Here is a 16,463-nt window from a genome sequence, read left to right as displayed (position 1 = left end):
AACGCCTCATCTTGATTTATAAATGCACATATAAGTTGGGTTGTGTACAGTGCCTTCAGAAAGTATTCACATCCCTTGACTTTTTCCACATTTTGTTATTTTACAGCCTGAATTAAAAAATTCTAACATTTCAATTTTTTGGTCTCCGGCCTACACACAAAGTGGAATTATGTTATTCAGCATTTTTACGTATGAATGAAAATTAAAAGCCTAATTGTCTCAAGTCAATAAGTATTCAACCCCTTTGTTATGGAAAGCCTAAATATGTTCAGCAGTAAAAATGTGCTGAACTGTCAGGGATTTCTTCGTCTTCTGACGATATAACGAAATCATCGTCGGAAAAGGTAGACCAATACGCAGCAGGTATGTGATTGTTCATTTTGAACATTTATTCACTTCAAAACGAATACAAAAACAACAAACAAGAAAACGAACGATTCACTGACAGTCTGCAAGGCACAAGGCTAACACAGAACAATCACCCACAAAAGCAAACACAAACACACCCTACTATATGGGACTCTCAATCAAAGGCAGATAGACAACACCTGCCTTCAACTGAGAGTCCCAACCCCAATTAATCAAACATAGACATACACTCACTAGACTCCACATAGAAATACCTAAACATAAACCAAAACCCGGATTTACTAAATCAAACACCCTTCTTACAAAACACACCACCCTGAACCACATAAAACAAATACCCTCTGCCACGTCCTGACCAAACTACAATACTAATTAACCTTTATACTGGCCAGGACGTGACAGTACCCCCCCTTAAAGGTGCTAACCCCGGGAGCACCTTAAAACGAAAAAAAACAAAAAAACAACCCCAAACAAAACCAAAATTCCCCTCTACTAAAGGGAGGGAAGGGAGGGTGGCTGCCGTCAACGACGGCACTGTGCTACACCCCCCCTCCCCAACCCACCTATATCTGGAGGTGGCTCTGGTTCCGGCCGTTCCAGGCTGTCGGGCCACTCTGGCATCGCCGAGGGGCAGTCGGGCCAGTCTGGCATCGCCGGGGGGCAGTCGGGCCAGTCTGGCATCGCCGGGGGACAGTCTGGGCAGTCTGGCATCGCCGGGGGACAGTCTGGGCAGTCTGGCAACTCGGGACAGTCTGGGCAGTCTGGCAACTCGGGACAGTCTGGGCAGTCTGGCAACTCGGGACAGTCTGGGCAGTCTGGCAACTCGGGACAGTCTGGGCAGTTCAGGGCAGTCTGGCCACTCCGGCAGTTCAGGGCAGTCTGGCCACTCCGGCAGTTCAGCGCAGTCTGGCCACTCCGGCAGTTCAGCGCAGTCTGGCCACTCCGGCAGTTCAGCGCAGTCTGGCCACTCCGGCAGTTCAGCGCAGTCTGGCCACTCCGGCAGTTCAGCGCAGTCTGACCTCTCTGACGACTGTTGACTGGCGGGCAGCTCTGACGACTGTTGACTGGCGGGCAGCTCTGACGACTGTTGACTGGCGGGCAGCTCTGACGACTGTTGACTGGCGGGCAGCTCTGACGACTGTTGACTGGCGGGCAGCTCTGACGACGACTGTTGACTGGCGGGCAGCTCTGACGACGACTGTTGACTGGCGGGCAGCTCTGACGACTGTTGACTGGCGGGCAGCTCTGACGACGACTGTTGACTGGCGGGCAGCTCTGACGACGACTGTTGACTGGCGGGCAGCTCTGACGACGACTGTTGACTGGCGGGCAGCTCTGATGACGACTGTTGACTGGCGGGCAGCTCTGATGACGACTGTTGACTGGCGGGCAGCTCTGGTGACTGTTGACTGGCGTGGCTGGGTTGACGCACTTGTAGCCTGGTGCGTGGTGCTGGGCTTACCAGATTATGAACACGCACCTCCAGGCTAGTGCGGGGAGCGGGAACAGGACTAGTCGGACTGGGTTTTACGCACTTCCGGGTCCGCACGAGAGACAGGAGCTGGAAACCCAGGGCTATGGAGGCGCACAGTCGGTCTAGATCTTACCTCCTGCACAACCCGCCTTGGCTGGATGGAACTAGTAGCCCTGTACGAGCAGGGTGCTCGTACAGGGCAGACTGGGCTGTGCAGGGGCCTGATGGTAGCCGTGCGTAGAGCGGGAGTTGGGTAGCCTGGTCCTCGGAGGCGTACCGGCGACCAGATGCGCTGCGCAGGCATCCTCCTACCAGGCTGGATGCCCGCTCTAGCACGGCACCTGCGAGGGGCTGGAATAACGCGCACCGGACTGTGCGTGCGTATGGGTGAGAGTGCGCTCCTCAGCGAAACATAGCGCTCTCCACCCCATACGCTCCTCCATATAACCACGGGTAGCTGGCTTCCGGCTCTTCTTACGCCTAGCCAAACTACCCGTGTGCCCCCCCAAAAAAATGTATTGGGGGTGCCTCTCGTGCTTCTCCCTCAGCGCGTCCATGGCCTCGTACCTACGCCTCTCTGCCTTGGCTGCCTCAATTTCCCACTGCGGGCGGCGATACTCCCCAGCCTGGTGCCAAGGTCTGGCCCCGTCCAGAACTTCCTCCCAGGTCCACTTCTCCCGCCAGTCCAACTCGAATTCCCTCTGCTCCTTCCTCTGCTGCTTGGTCCTTGAGTGGTGGGTGATTCTGTCAGGGATTTCTTCGTCTTCTGACGATATAACGAAATCATCGTCGGAAAAGGTAGACCAATACGCAGCAGGTATGTGATTGTTCATTTTGAACATTTATTCACTTCAAAACGAATACAAAAACAACAAACAAAAAAACGAACGATTCACTGACAGTCTGCAAGGCACAAGGCTAACACAGAACAATCACCCACAAAAGCAAACACAAACACACCCTACTATATGGGACTCTCAATCAAAGGCAGATAGACAACACCTGCCTTCAAATGAGAGTCCCAACCCCAATTAATCAAACATAGACATACACTCACTAGACTCCACATAGAAATACCTAAACATAAACCAAAACCCGGAATTACTAAATCAAACACCCTTCTTACAAAACACACCACCCTGAACCACATAAAACAAATACCCTCTGCCACGTCCTGACCAAAATACAATACTAATTAACCTTTATACTGGCCAGGACGTGACATTAACAAGTCACATATTAAGTTGCATGGACTCACTGTTTGCTATAACAGTGTTTAACATGATGTTTTAACGACTACCTCATCTCTGTACCCCACACATACAATTATCTGTAGGTCCCTCAGTCGAGCAGTGAATTTCAAACACAGATCCAACCACAAAGACCAGGGAGGTTTTCCAATTCATTGCAAAGAAGGACAGCTATTGGTAGATGGGTACAAAAAAAATCTGACATTGAATATCCCTTTGAGCATGGTGAAGTTATTAATTACACATGGTGAAGTTATTAATTGAAGTTATTAAGCATAAATACACACAGTCACTACAAAGATACAGGCACTCTTCTTAACTCAGGGATTTCACCATGAGGCCAATGGTGACTTTAAAAGATAGTTTAATAGCTGTGATAGGAGAAAAATGAGGATGGATCAACAACATTGTAATTACTCCACAATACTAACCTAATTAACAGAGTGAAAAGAAGGAATACAAAATATTCCAAAACATGTGTCCTGTTTGCAACAAGGCACTAAAGTAATACTACAAAAATATTGGCAAAACAATTAACTTTTTTGTCCTGAATACAGTGTTATGTTTGGGGCAAATCCAATACAACACATTACTGAGTACCACTCGCCATATTTTCAAGCATAGTGTTGGAAGCATCATGTTATGGGTATGCTTGTAATCGTTAAGGATTGGGGAATTTTTCGTAATAAAAAATTAACGGAATTGAGATAGCACAGGCAAAATCTTAGAGGAAAACCTGGTTCTATCTCGTTTCTACTGGTCACTGGGAGATGAATTCACCTTTCAGCAGGACAATAACCTAAAACACAAGGCCAAATCTACACTGGAGTTGCTTACCAAGAACACAGTGCATGTTCGTCAGTAGCCAAATTACAGTTTTGACTTAAATCTGCTTGAAGATCTATGGTAAGACCTGGAAATTGTTGTCTAGCAATGATCAATAACCAATTTGACAGAGCATGAAGAATTTTGAAAAGAATATTGGGCAAGTGTTGCACAATCCAGGTGTGGAAAGATCTTAGAGACTTACATAGAAAGACTCACAGCTGTAATTGCTGCTAAAGTTGATTCTAACATGTATTGACCCATGGGGTTGAATACTTATGTAAATATATTAGTGTTTTATGTTTCATTAATTCTTAAAAAATGTTAGAATTTTTCTTCCACTTTGACAATACAGAGTATTTTGTATAGATCGTTATCAACAAATTACAATTAAATCCATTTTAATCTCACTTTGCAGCACAACAAGGACCGAGTTTGAGAAAACCTGGTGTAGAGTACAGTAATTCAGTACAAATAGATAACCTATTTTATAATATGGTCATTTAGCAGACGCTTTTATGCAAAGTGACTTAGAGAACTGTCTACATTGACAGTGACATACTGTTCATTGTTACCAGCAATGTGCTCTAACACCTACTGATCCATTGGATTTGAAATCCATTTTGGATTTTGTGACTGCTTTGATAAATTAGTGTGTCACATTGATTGAAAGGAACTGAGTACTCAGTCAGTCCCCTTCTCCCAGAGCAGTTGGCCTTCCATCCACCTGTGATCATTCAGCAATAGCAAGTCAGGAATACCAGGCAGGCGACAGCCTTGAGCCGAGCAACCACACTGAATGACTGACCGAGCGACCGCACTGACTGACTGAACACACTGACTGACTCAGAAACGCCCGACCAACCAGAATGGAATCACTAACATGGCTCCTCAAGATTCCAAGTTTCACACAGGGACATTCTCTCCAATATCTAAAGCCCATGCAGCTTCTATATTCCACCAATAGCGATGCTGGCTTTTTAATGTAGTGTACTAACAGTCCTTCATATCTCACATTCGTATTTACAGTCATCTATAGCGCTGCAGTCTGATGTCAATGGGGAGTCAACACACATAAAGAACAGGTCGCTGGTGCTGGCAGGGCTACAATGTTTTATATTAATGTATTCATGTTAATGGGTAGGAGCGGAGGAGTTGGCCCAAGTTGTTTTCTCTCACCAGTGAAGGTCAATGTCTGAAGAGGAACTTGAGGACACGCCTGCATTAAACATACAGTATCTCTGTAGGCAGGTTGTGTCTTAGACACTGTATCTGATTTCTAATGGTGTGTGTAGTTAAAGCCTGCGGTGTGCTGCATGTTGGGAAGTGATTTAGGCTTTATTAGATGGCCGTGTGCTGTGACTTGTCATCCGGCACTGCAGCAACAGCTGCAGAATATTTTTACCTGGACGACTCAAGGCAATGAATAGTATCACATCCAGCCGGGTCCTCCAGATCTGCAGGAAAACCACACACTGCATAATGTACATTTCCAATGTGTCTCCATCCAGAAAGCCATGTCATTAAAATGGTAAAATCATGCGGGTCTCCTCTCTCGCTCTCTCTCTCTCTCTCTCGCTCTCATCTAGATGTATAATGGCGGAAGTGTGCCTGTGTGCATCAGAATCACAGGCTTGGTTTAAACTATCAAAGACAGCCTGAGTGCGTCTCGGAAATTTTTCAAACATGGTTAATTTTTCAAGATGCAACATCATGGTTTTTACACATGGGGGGTAGATATTATAATCTTAAGCCATGGGCGCTCTGGGGGAAGCTATTTAATGGCCCTAAATCATTTTGAGAGAGAACTTGTGCTCCTGAGAGTGATTTAAATTTGATGACAGAGTGGCAGACTGGGTTTGCATGCCTATCCCCGCCTGCCACTTTCCTCTGAAGTTTTGGAGAGCTGTTGCACCCAATCTCACTCAAAGCACTCCGCCAAGAGAATATGTTCATTTGCCCCTTATTATTTACCTATAGCTGTGTGTAATGTATATATGGATGTATTTAAAACATGAATACGTAATGTACTTTCCCACCCTCCCATGTATTGGGAAACGATAAAGAGGTTTTATTCAAATCATCATTTTCAATATATCTCACTGCTAAACTCTTGCTTGCTTGGAGTGCAAGAAGAAGTCCATTTAGAGTCAACAATGCTCAGAGGGCTGTGCGAAATTGGGAGCCTTCAGCACAGTACGTATTAGTGTAATAACAGAAGTAGCCTGAGCTAATTTAAACTTAAGCCCTCAAGAGAATTTCCTCCTTCTGCAGACTTTAATTAAGAACATCTGTCAGGGCCATGCACAATATGTTCATATACACTGCCTATTAGCAGGACAGAGTTGTTTTTGTGAGGGAAATGAATAAATGTGGGTAATTGATTATTCCATAATTTGGTTAGTTTAATATCAGATGTTAACCGTGGACTCTGTTCAGTATTCATATCACTGTCTAACAGGAGTGTAAAATAACAAACTCAGTTTTCTGTATTGGCTCTTTATTTACCTTCTGGAAATCCACAGGGAGGCTGCAGGAGTGAAAGTGTGAGCGAAAGTGTGAGGTGCTGTAAATGTTTTGTGTTGACAGATTAGGGCAATGCTCTTTGGTATTCAGCAGGTTTGGATGGTGATGGCGTTCATCCCGAAGTTGTTCCACACCAAAGAGCTACGGCGGTAACCGCACACGGAGACATCTGCTGCTGGGATCTCTGTGGATCCGCAGAGGCAGCGAGGTGAAGAGGCTAGATTTTACCCATAAGTCCCACGTTGCATAAAACATGCATCCGTTAAAGAGTTTTTTCTTTCACTTTACAGTGTAATCAACTAGTTTCTTTGGCCTGGTGTTTGAAGCCACCAGGGAATTTCATGTACAGGTACTTTCTGAATGTCAGATGAAGCACTTCATTGAGTGACTCTCCGGTTGTGCTTGGGAGCCTTCTACAGCCTTCTACAGTATTTCCTGTGAGTGGGTTCATCTCCATGTCAGGTTTATTAGCAGCAGTTGTGAATTCATATCAATAGTGGAGCATGTCCCTGTCAGAGAGGGGAGCTGGCCTCTTCCTTGGTCCAGCCCCATAATCCCCTATTACAGGGATCATCAACTGGCGGCCCGCGGCCGATTCTATTAGGCCCCCCAAATAAAACACTGTTAAATCACTAGGAATTGTCACGTATACTCCCTCTCCGGCCTTCTAGGTCATCAGGCTGCTGATTATCCCGCACACCTGTCACCATCGTCTTGCGCACATTCGCCTCATGACACTCACCTGGACTCCATCACCTCCTTGATTATCTTCCCTATATCTGTCACTCCCCTTGGTTCTTTCCTCAGGTGTTATTGTTTCTGTTTCATGTCTGTGCGTTGTTCGAGGTTCTTGTTTTATATTATGTTCCGTTTATTTTATTAAAACACTCACTCCCTGAACTTGCTTCCCGACTCTCAGCGCACATGGTTACAGGAATTCACCTCAAAATTATTTTAATTTAGGAAATCTATTCCCAAATATTTCCACTCGTAAATAGAGAGACATACTGTATGTGATTGTGTACCAATGTAATCAAGGTTTGAAATTATTATGTTTATGTCAAATACAATATCTGTTTGTGCTTCTTGCGTCAATTTGCTGAGTACAAATGGTCTAGTTGATGAACCCTGCCCTACTGGGTGACTTCTCTAATGCTTATCCAAATAGAACGTATCTGGGGAGCTGTGACATGGTTACTACTTACTGCTGATCTGGTCTACTGGCTGCCCTGTGTTTGTCTGTCCATGGGTGCACGGCCAGGACAGTGTGGCTGCTCAGATTGACCCAGGGCCATATTGGCCGGGGTTGAGCCAGCTCCCAGTGCACAAACACACAACCACATACACACACACACACACACACACACACACACACACACACACACACACACACACACACACACACACACACACACATACACATACACAGGCTGCTGACTGAGGGCCATATCGAGGGGAGGTGCTGCCCAGCTCGTGGGTCTGAGAGCCTGGGCACTACTAGGGGAACTTCTCTGTGTGTTTGTAGCAGTCAGGCATCAGTGCCAGTGGGCTGGTTGGAGTGGACAGGAGGAAGACTCTTTAGATTCTTCATATAGATAGAGCTGTCTGGGCCTGCTGGGTCCTTTATGATCAGGCGCTCATCCCTTGGGGTAGTACTGTATGTGAGCATACATGTGGTATTTTATTATCCGACGATACGCTAATAGTATGGAGTTCCGGAATATACGACATAGGATAGTAAATCAGAGCAGCCGTCAACAGGGGGTATTAGAGGCTTGAAGAATGACATTATTTGTGGTGCGGAGCAGGGGCACAATGGGAAATGTCCTCAGGCATCTAGCTACTGTGTCTATCCTCTCTGAACAGACCAAATAGATGGACGCATGTTCTCTCCATGTTCCCTCATCCCTCACTCTTTCCACACAGCGGCACGTCGACACCCCTTCCTTTGTTTGCATTGCAGGCGACAGCCCCTGAAATATCGATGTGATTCACCTGACCTTTCGGCGCTGTGTCAGCAGGTTGGAATCCTGTAGATACTACCCTGTTCTGCCTGGTCTTATTGACTAACTCTCATGTATAGGACACTCTCCACAACCTGCTCCACACATGGTGTCACCAGCTGTTTCCCACTGTAGGAGTTCCATATTAAACCAAGGTGACCTCTCAGCAAGCTGACCCCTTCATCCTGAACCATTGACAGACAGAGATCCGAACACTACAGATCTATGGGATTTGCCATAGACTCCATAGTCTGAGCCTTAGTGGAAACCACAGAGGGATCTTTAGGGCTCCTCTAGTCTTCTCTTCCACCAGGTTAATAAAGGACCTGACCCAGGTCAGAACCACTGGCTGAGACTATCTACCTCTCTGGCTCTCTCGCTCTGTCTCGCTCTCTCTCTCCATCTCTCTCTCTTCCTTTTCTAACCTTCCTCTCTCTTTCTTTCTCACTCCATCTCTCTCTATAGCGTCCTAGCCAGAGCCCAGGATGGTGTATGTATTTCTATCCCTGTCCCATGCCGTGTCCTGTAACTTGTTTCCCTGAAAAACAGAGGAGATTTAAATATGTGTCGGATTGCCTGCGCGGCGCCACAGGAAAACTCCTTCACAGAGGGCTCCATCTGCGGGCGAGCCCAGACTGACTGCTGATATAATCACTTACCTCCAGAGCCCTAAATAGGCTATGGTTGTGGCTGGACAGCATCCACAGGTTCTTAGGAAACAGGAATGAAACAGGGATGAAAGTATGTGCCCAGAGAGACGATTGCGTTACAGATGGTTCCATGCGGTGAGGCCAGGGGGGCGTAAACCACATCCCCCTTTATCCGTCTCTCTTTTCCCTACCGGACCAAAATAAAAGCCCCCCGGATCACTCGTCTTTTCTCCTACTAGTCTAGGGCCAGTAACTTAACCCACTGTCACTAACTATAGAAGTGGAAGTGTTTTTTTTCCGTCGCTAATTTCCGGAGTGTGTTTTATTAGAATTGTGTAAGTGTGAAGACGGAAAGGCATCCATCATGGCAAGTGTAACTGATAATGACCTTTTAAAAAGAGATCCCTGTCTCTTAAAGCTAAAACAAATCCCAGATTGTAGCTTTAAAGCTTTGCATCTCACATCAATGTTGCAGGCAACCCTCTGCAGTGTGCACTGGCTGTGTGTAGGGACTTATGTAGGTTTGCTTGGTTGATGGCTTCAAATATCCTTGGTCCCCAGTTTCTGCAAGACAATGGATTCAAGGCATTACAGAGAGGAGGCAGAGGGTAGGAAACCCACGGCTTTCAACATTTATCACAGACAGTAGCTCTCAGGGATGCATTTGTCAAGCAGTGTGTGCATTGTTCACCTGAAAATGCCATTTAATTCAAAGGCATATACTGCTTTGCTTTGTTTTGTTCCGTTTTTCCTGCACAAAAGGGCTATTTAATATAATAATGTGTGGGCTTGCGAGTGTGTACGTCCATGTGTGTGCGTATGTACACATCTGTGCATGTGTGATTCTTGTGAACCTTTGCGTTATCCACAGTATGCAAAATGAAATCACAAATCTTCAGAATCTAAGAGTTGAATCTAGCTCATGTTGAGGACGAATGGATGGTTTCCACACACTGTTCGAAGGCTTACAGTGAACTTTAAGTGACCTTACAACCAATAAATCGATGACCGGGGCCTGACTTCAACACTCGGCAGATTTTCCCCTGAACTGAATAAGATTCATATTGCTGATGTTCCATTCTTTCATATACGGTTATGGGCCTGCAGGTCTACTGTTTAGACTGGGGGACTTGGCTTCTGTAGGTGTGAGAGGTCTGTGTGATGGATCTGCCTGCAGGTCTACTGTTTAGACTGGGGGACTTGGCTTCTCTATCTGTGTGAGGTCTGTGTGATGGATCTGCCTGCAGGTCTACTGTTTAGACTGGGGGACTTGGCTTCTCTATCTATGTGAGGTCTGTGTGATGGATTTGCCTGCAGGTCTACTGTTTAGACTGGGGGACTTGGCTTCTCTATCTGTGTGAGGTCTGTGTGCTCTGTCATCTCTATAGCGTCCTCACTCTCTGGTTGACAAGAGTGCACAAATATGTGTCTTCTCCTGCAGTTGGAATATGGGAGATGTCAGGTGGGAGTTTTCCACTGTATTACAACAAACAGACCTACACCAGTGTGTATCACGGTTGAGTGTGTTTGTGAAAATGCGTGTGAAATTCACTTTAACACTGCCATCTTTTTTTAAACAACCACAAACAAACTTCTCTTGCGAGTAGCAACTCTTGACATTCTTTGAAATGTCTGATGCTTAACAACACAACCATAAATGTACACTGATTTCCTGGGAGCTCTTCCCTACTGTCACACACTCTAAAAATCCAATCAAATCAAATGTTATTTGTCACATGCGCCGAATACAACAGGTGTAGACCTTACCGTGAAATGTTTTCTTACAAGCCCTTAACCAACAATGCAGTTCAATAAATAGAGTTAAGAAAATGTTTACTAATTAAACTAAAGTAAAACAATTCATCATAATAATCAAAAAGTAACACAAGAAAATGACATAACAATAACAAGGCTATATACAGGGGTTACCGGTACCAAGTCAATGTGCGGGGGTACAGGTTAGCTGAGGTCATTTGTAAAGTGACTATGCATAGATAAACAGCGAGTAGCTGCAGTGTAAAAACAAAGGGGGGGGGGGGGGGGGGCATCAATGTAAATAGTACGGGTGGCCATTTGATTTTTTTTCAGCAGCCTTATGGCTTGGAGGTAGAAGCTGTTAAGGAAACTTTTGGTCCTTGACTTGGCGCTCCAGTACCGCTTGCCACGCGGTAGCAGAGAGAACGGTCTATGACTTGGGTGATTGGAGTCTTTGACAATTTTTTGGGCCTTACTCTGACACCGCCTGGTATATAGGTCCTGGATGTCAGGAAACTTGGCCCCAGTGATGTACTGGGCCATATTCTCGAAGCGAGAATACAAGGCATGTAGCTCTTCTGGTAGGCCTGCGTCACTGGGCAGCTCGGGGCTGGGTTTCTCTTTGTAGTCCGTAATAGTTTTCAAGCCCTGCCACATCCGACTGGTGTCAGAGCTGGTGTAGTAGGATTCAATCTTAGTCCTATATCGATGCTTTGCCTGTTTGATGGTTCGTCTGAGGGCATAGGGGGATTTCTTATAAGGGTCCGGATTAGTGTCCCGCTCCTTGAAAGTGGCAGCTCTTCAAATCAAATCAAACTTTACTTGTCACATGCGCCGAATACAACAAGTGTAGACTTTACCGTGAAATGCTTACTTACAAGCCCTTAACCAACAATGCAGTTCAACAGTGGGAAAGGGAAGCTCTTGCCTTTAACTCGGTGCGGATGTTGCCTATGATCCTCTAGTTGGGTCTGCTGAGGAAAGGAGCATCATGAATCCCTAATTAGTTACACTCTCCAGACACCTTTATTGTCACCGGGGATGGACTTAAAATGTCCGCTATCGTCTCATTGCCCAATTACGTGGATGTCAGACTTTATCATAAAAGGCCAAGACAAAATCTTAAATATCAGATTGGATTGACGTCTGTCTCTCAATTCGATTGGGCCAGACAGAATAGAGCTTGTTAGCATACTGACAAGGATGGACAGGTCAGTAAGTATTTGACCATATTGCTATGTATAATAACCTTTAGCCAGCCGGAATGATTGTCAGGGAGGTACCAGACACACAGGAGACTGACTGGTGTCTGACAAATTAAGGATGACCCCCTCTTGTTTGTTCTGTTTGGCCCCTGGTGACATTTGAGTTCCTGGAAGTGTGTGGTCCATTTAGGCTGTTATATCACCTGACATGTCCTCCATGTTGTCCTTCATGTTGTCCTCCATGTACACAGCAACAGCTTCAGCCCCAGTGTGTATATAGTGTATAGAGTAACCAAGGGGAATGAGAGCTGAGATAGTGTGGGCGAACATGCCCTTTGTCATCCTATTCCACTCACGCTCAGTCTTCCATGAGACTTTCACACTGGTGATTATCTACTAGCACATGTCACATAGGGCACACATACAGTATGTGGTAGGCTATAGGGTAAAGACTCTTTCTCTTTTGCAGGAACAGAAAAGACCGGGATTAATGAATGTTGAAGAGCTGACCTCTATTTTCATAGATCAGTTGGTATCCCCTTTCTGCCCGCTGTGAATCCTGGGGTTTAGGAGATTGCTTTGGATTTTCCCCCTCGCATTCAGTTAACATATGCAGTGGGAAGCAAAGCAGTCATTTTCCAGCAAGGCTTTGGAATTGTCTCCCTGCTCCTGCTTGTAAGTCACTCTAGTCCAGGGGTGGGCAAACTTTTTCTTTACTCAAACTTAAAACAGACTCCTAAAATACTGTAGGCAGTTGAGAGAGTTCAGTAAAGCTGTATGAGTTTGAGCCTGAAACCGTGTTAAATGTCTAAACGGTATTATGACTGTAGATGTGACGGACATCATTTCAATTCAATTGGCACCTTCAAAATGGATTCATGACTGCCTTTAAATATCCAAACTACACTGAAAAAAATATAAACGCAACATGTAAAATGTTGGTCCCATGTTTCAGGAGCTGAAATAACAATCCCAGACATTTTCCATAGCACAAAAAGCATATTTCTCTCAAATGTTGTTCTTCACTGACGAGTTGCGGTTTTGTCTCACCAGGGGTGATGGTCGGTTTCGCATTTATTGTCGAAGGAATGAGCGTTACACTGAGGCCTGTACTCTGGAGTGGGATCGATTTGGAGGTGGAGGGTCCGTCATGGTCTGGGTCGGTGTGTCACAGCATCATCGTACTGAGCTTGTTGTCATTGCAGGCAATCTCAACACTGTGCATTACAGGGAAGACATCCTACTCCCTCATGTTGTACCCTTCCATCAAGCTCATCCTGACATGACCCTCCAGCATGACAATGCCACCAGCCATACTGCTCGTTCTGTGTGTGATTTCCTGCAAGACAGGAATGTCAGTGTTCTGCCATGGCCAGCGAAGAGCCCGGATCTCAATCCCATTGAGCACATCTGGGACCTGTTGGATCGGAGGGTTATGGCTAGGGCCATTTCCCCCAGAAATGTCCGGGAACCTGCAGGTGCCTTGGTGGAAGAGTAGGGTAACATCTCACAGCAAGAACGGCCAAATCTGGTGCAGTACATGAGGAGGAGATGCACTGCAGTACTTAATGCAGCTGGTGGCCACACCAGATACTGACTGTTACTTTTTATTTTGACCCCCCCTTTGTTAAGGGACACATCATTCCATTTCTGTTAGTCACATGTCTGTGGAACTTGTTCAGTTTATGTCTCAATTGTGGAATCTTGTTATGTTCATACAAATATTTACACATGTTAAGTTTGCTGAAATAAACGCAGTTGACAGTGAGAGGACGTTTCTTTTTTTGCTGAGTTTGTGAAATCTTTGAAATTGTTATATTTTTATTAATTGTAAAACAAAATAAAGTTATTGTTTTGGATGTTTTTTGGCTAATGATCGATCACACATCTAATTTCTTCATGTGAAAATAGTTTTGTTTTGGATTCCATTAAGAGCAGTTGCCCTGAGTCGTAATCCTACAGATGTATATTTTCTTTATCATTTCTTCCAATAGGTTTAAGGAGAAACAATCCACCTAAGACAACTTTGCACTATTGGTCTAATTATTGAAGTGCTTCTTAAACACAGGAGGCTGCTGAGGGGAGGACGGCTCATAATAATGGCTGGAACCAGCAAATGGAATGGCATCAAACACCTGGAAACTATGTGTTTGATGTATTTGATACCATTCCACTTATTCCGCTCCAGTCATTAACATGAGCCCGTTCTCCCCAATTAAGGTGCCACCAACCTCCTGTGTAAATAAATAAGAACTAGCCCTCCACCCCCTACTGTTTCTGTTGTGCTGGCGGTGGTGCAATGTTGGATAGACTACATAAGCTTTAGTTCAATAGAGCTCCACACAGATATGCCAGAACCAACACTGTCCATTTAATATTTACACTTCTACTTGTATTTTTTTGTTATACTCTTTCATACCATGATAGAAAAGCAGCAGTGTCTTGGTTAGAAGAGCCCTGAAATGGAGGATTCTAAGATGAATTCCTACTGAACACGAAGCTCGCCTTCCAGTATGCCCTTTTAGCATGTATTGAAGGAGCTGCCAGGTTTATTCAGCATCAGAGGGAAAGTTAGAATGAAGAATCCCTGTCCAACCCTGCTCTGCTGTACCACATCTATACACTGTATCTCCACTGCTACTGTGCCCACTCCTCTGACTCTATACTATAGACCTTGTCTCTCCTGAGTTTCTCTGAGTCTCTGAGTAACCTTTAGTTGCCTAATAAAGGACTTCAGAGCCCCATGCCTCTCTGTTCTCTTCTGCTGAGTGGATGGCAATGAGCTGAGCTGGGCTTGGCTCAGGAGGGAGTGAGAGGAGGAACGTGCCCTTGTGTCTGGTTGAGGCATCAGCAGCACATGCAAGCTAAGAGGCCCAAGCAACACAAACATTGGCACAGACACGCACACACACACACACACACACACACACACACACACACACACACATACGATAACATACGCGCTATACATACACATGGATTTAGTACTGTAGATATGTGGTAGTGGTGGAGTAGGGGCCTGAGGGCACACAGTGTGTTGTGAAATCTGTGAATGTATTGTAATGTTTTAAAATTGTATAAACTGCCTTAATTTTGCTGGACCCCAGGAAGAGTAGCGGCTGCTTTGGCAGCAGCTACTGGGGATCCATAATAAATAGAAATACCAATAGCCCTCTGATGAATGCATGTCCTCCTCTGAGGTGGCGGCTACTGACACACAACATATTGAATTAAGAGTTAAGGTCCTGACGGGCTGTGATCAGACGACCCACGGGAGCTGAGCCAATGCTTCTTCAGCTCTCCATGGCACCACCAGGGACAGAGTATTGTGGGTCAAATCTCCCCTGTTCTATCTGTGTGGGACTGCTTTCATAATTCTCATCCCACACCAGGATGACATGAACAGTGACGCTGACATTGTCATTTTTTACAAGAAAGATGGGGTAGTGCTGGGAGCAATTGGAAGTTTGCCAGTTCCATACCTTTTAATACCACTTAATTATAATTATGGACCTGTGTCATTTTAAGTATGGTATTGCTAATTAAAAAATATATATATGTTAATGGTTTGTGATTTGTAAGAACACTTCCATTGTTCCTGGCTGATTAAGACCTTAGTATAATGTGATTTTGTCTCGTGTTGTCTTCCAACCACTACAATTCCATCAAGCTACAGTATGTCAGACTTGTTAGAGTCTGACATTCTGTAGAAACACAAGATACATGGATTAGTGTATCGCTGTGTATACAGGGCATTGCTGGGTTTACTTTAAGACCATTCAGTTGGAACTCTGCTCCATCCGTCTCTGAGCTCCAGCCATCACGAGCACTCAACCTCACCTTGCTGACAGAGAGAGGGACCATTACCACAGCACAGCAGTACAGAGTAAAGATTAGGCTGTTTTCACAAACCCAACGCTGTGAAAGGGCCATGTGACTGGTTGGACAGATAATGGTATTGCTGTTGTTTGTACGGTAGTTCTCTGAAGGAAAAGATAGCAAAGGAAACTCAAACGCTATATAAAAAGGTTGCAAATCTTTCATCCCCATCTCATAAAATCAGCATGTACGATATGAATGAAATGTCCTCTCTATCAGGGGGGGTTTGATATCTGATCTGGTAAAATGCATTTTTCTCTTTGTTCACAGATCATGTACATTTAGGCATCTGACATTGTATTTCAAACCAGAGGGTTAGATAAATGTAAGGACTCAGCTCTAGAATATTAGATCTGTAATATGTTGTCAGCTCCATGTGTGAAACAACTGAGAGAGTCGGTGTTTGACCCTGGGTTTCCATAGGAAAGTGTTGAGTATCTTTAAGCCACTCTCCCATTTCCATGCTTGAAATGGTGTGATAATTCCAAAGGCTGGGTCTCTGCCAATTTATCAGTGCTCCTTGCATG

The 16,463-nt window shown here is 45.1% G+C and overlaps 1 protein-coding gene across 2 annotated transcripts in view; it reads left to right on the top strand.

The window, feature by feature from the left end:
- The window catches only part of LOC106561385 (tetraspanin-9), a 308,158-nt gene that overhangs the window by 155,060 nt on the left and 136,635 nt on the right, over positions 1 to 16,463 (top strand). The window lies entirely within an intron of this gene.

This window comes from Salmo salar, chromosome 10, assembly GCF_965601325.2.
Source record: "Salmo salar chromosome 10, fSalSal1, whole genome shotgun sequence".
NCBI lineage: Eukaryota > Metazoa > Chordata > Actinopteri > Salmoniformes > Salmonidae > Salmo > Salmo salar.
The sequence above is the reverse complement of the archived record's forward strand: the minus strand, read 5'-3'. Positions and strand labels throughout refer to the sequence as shown.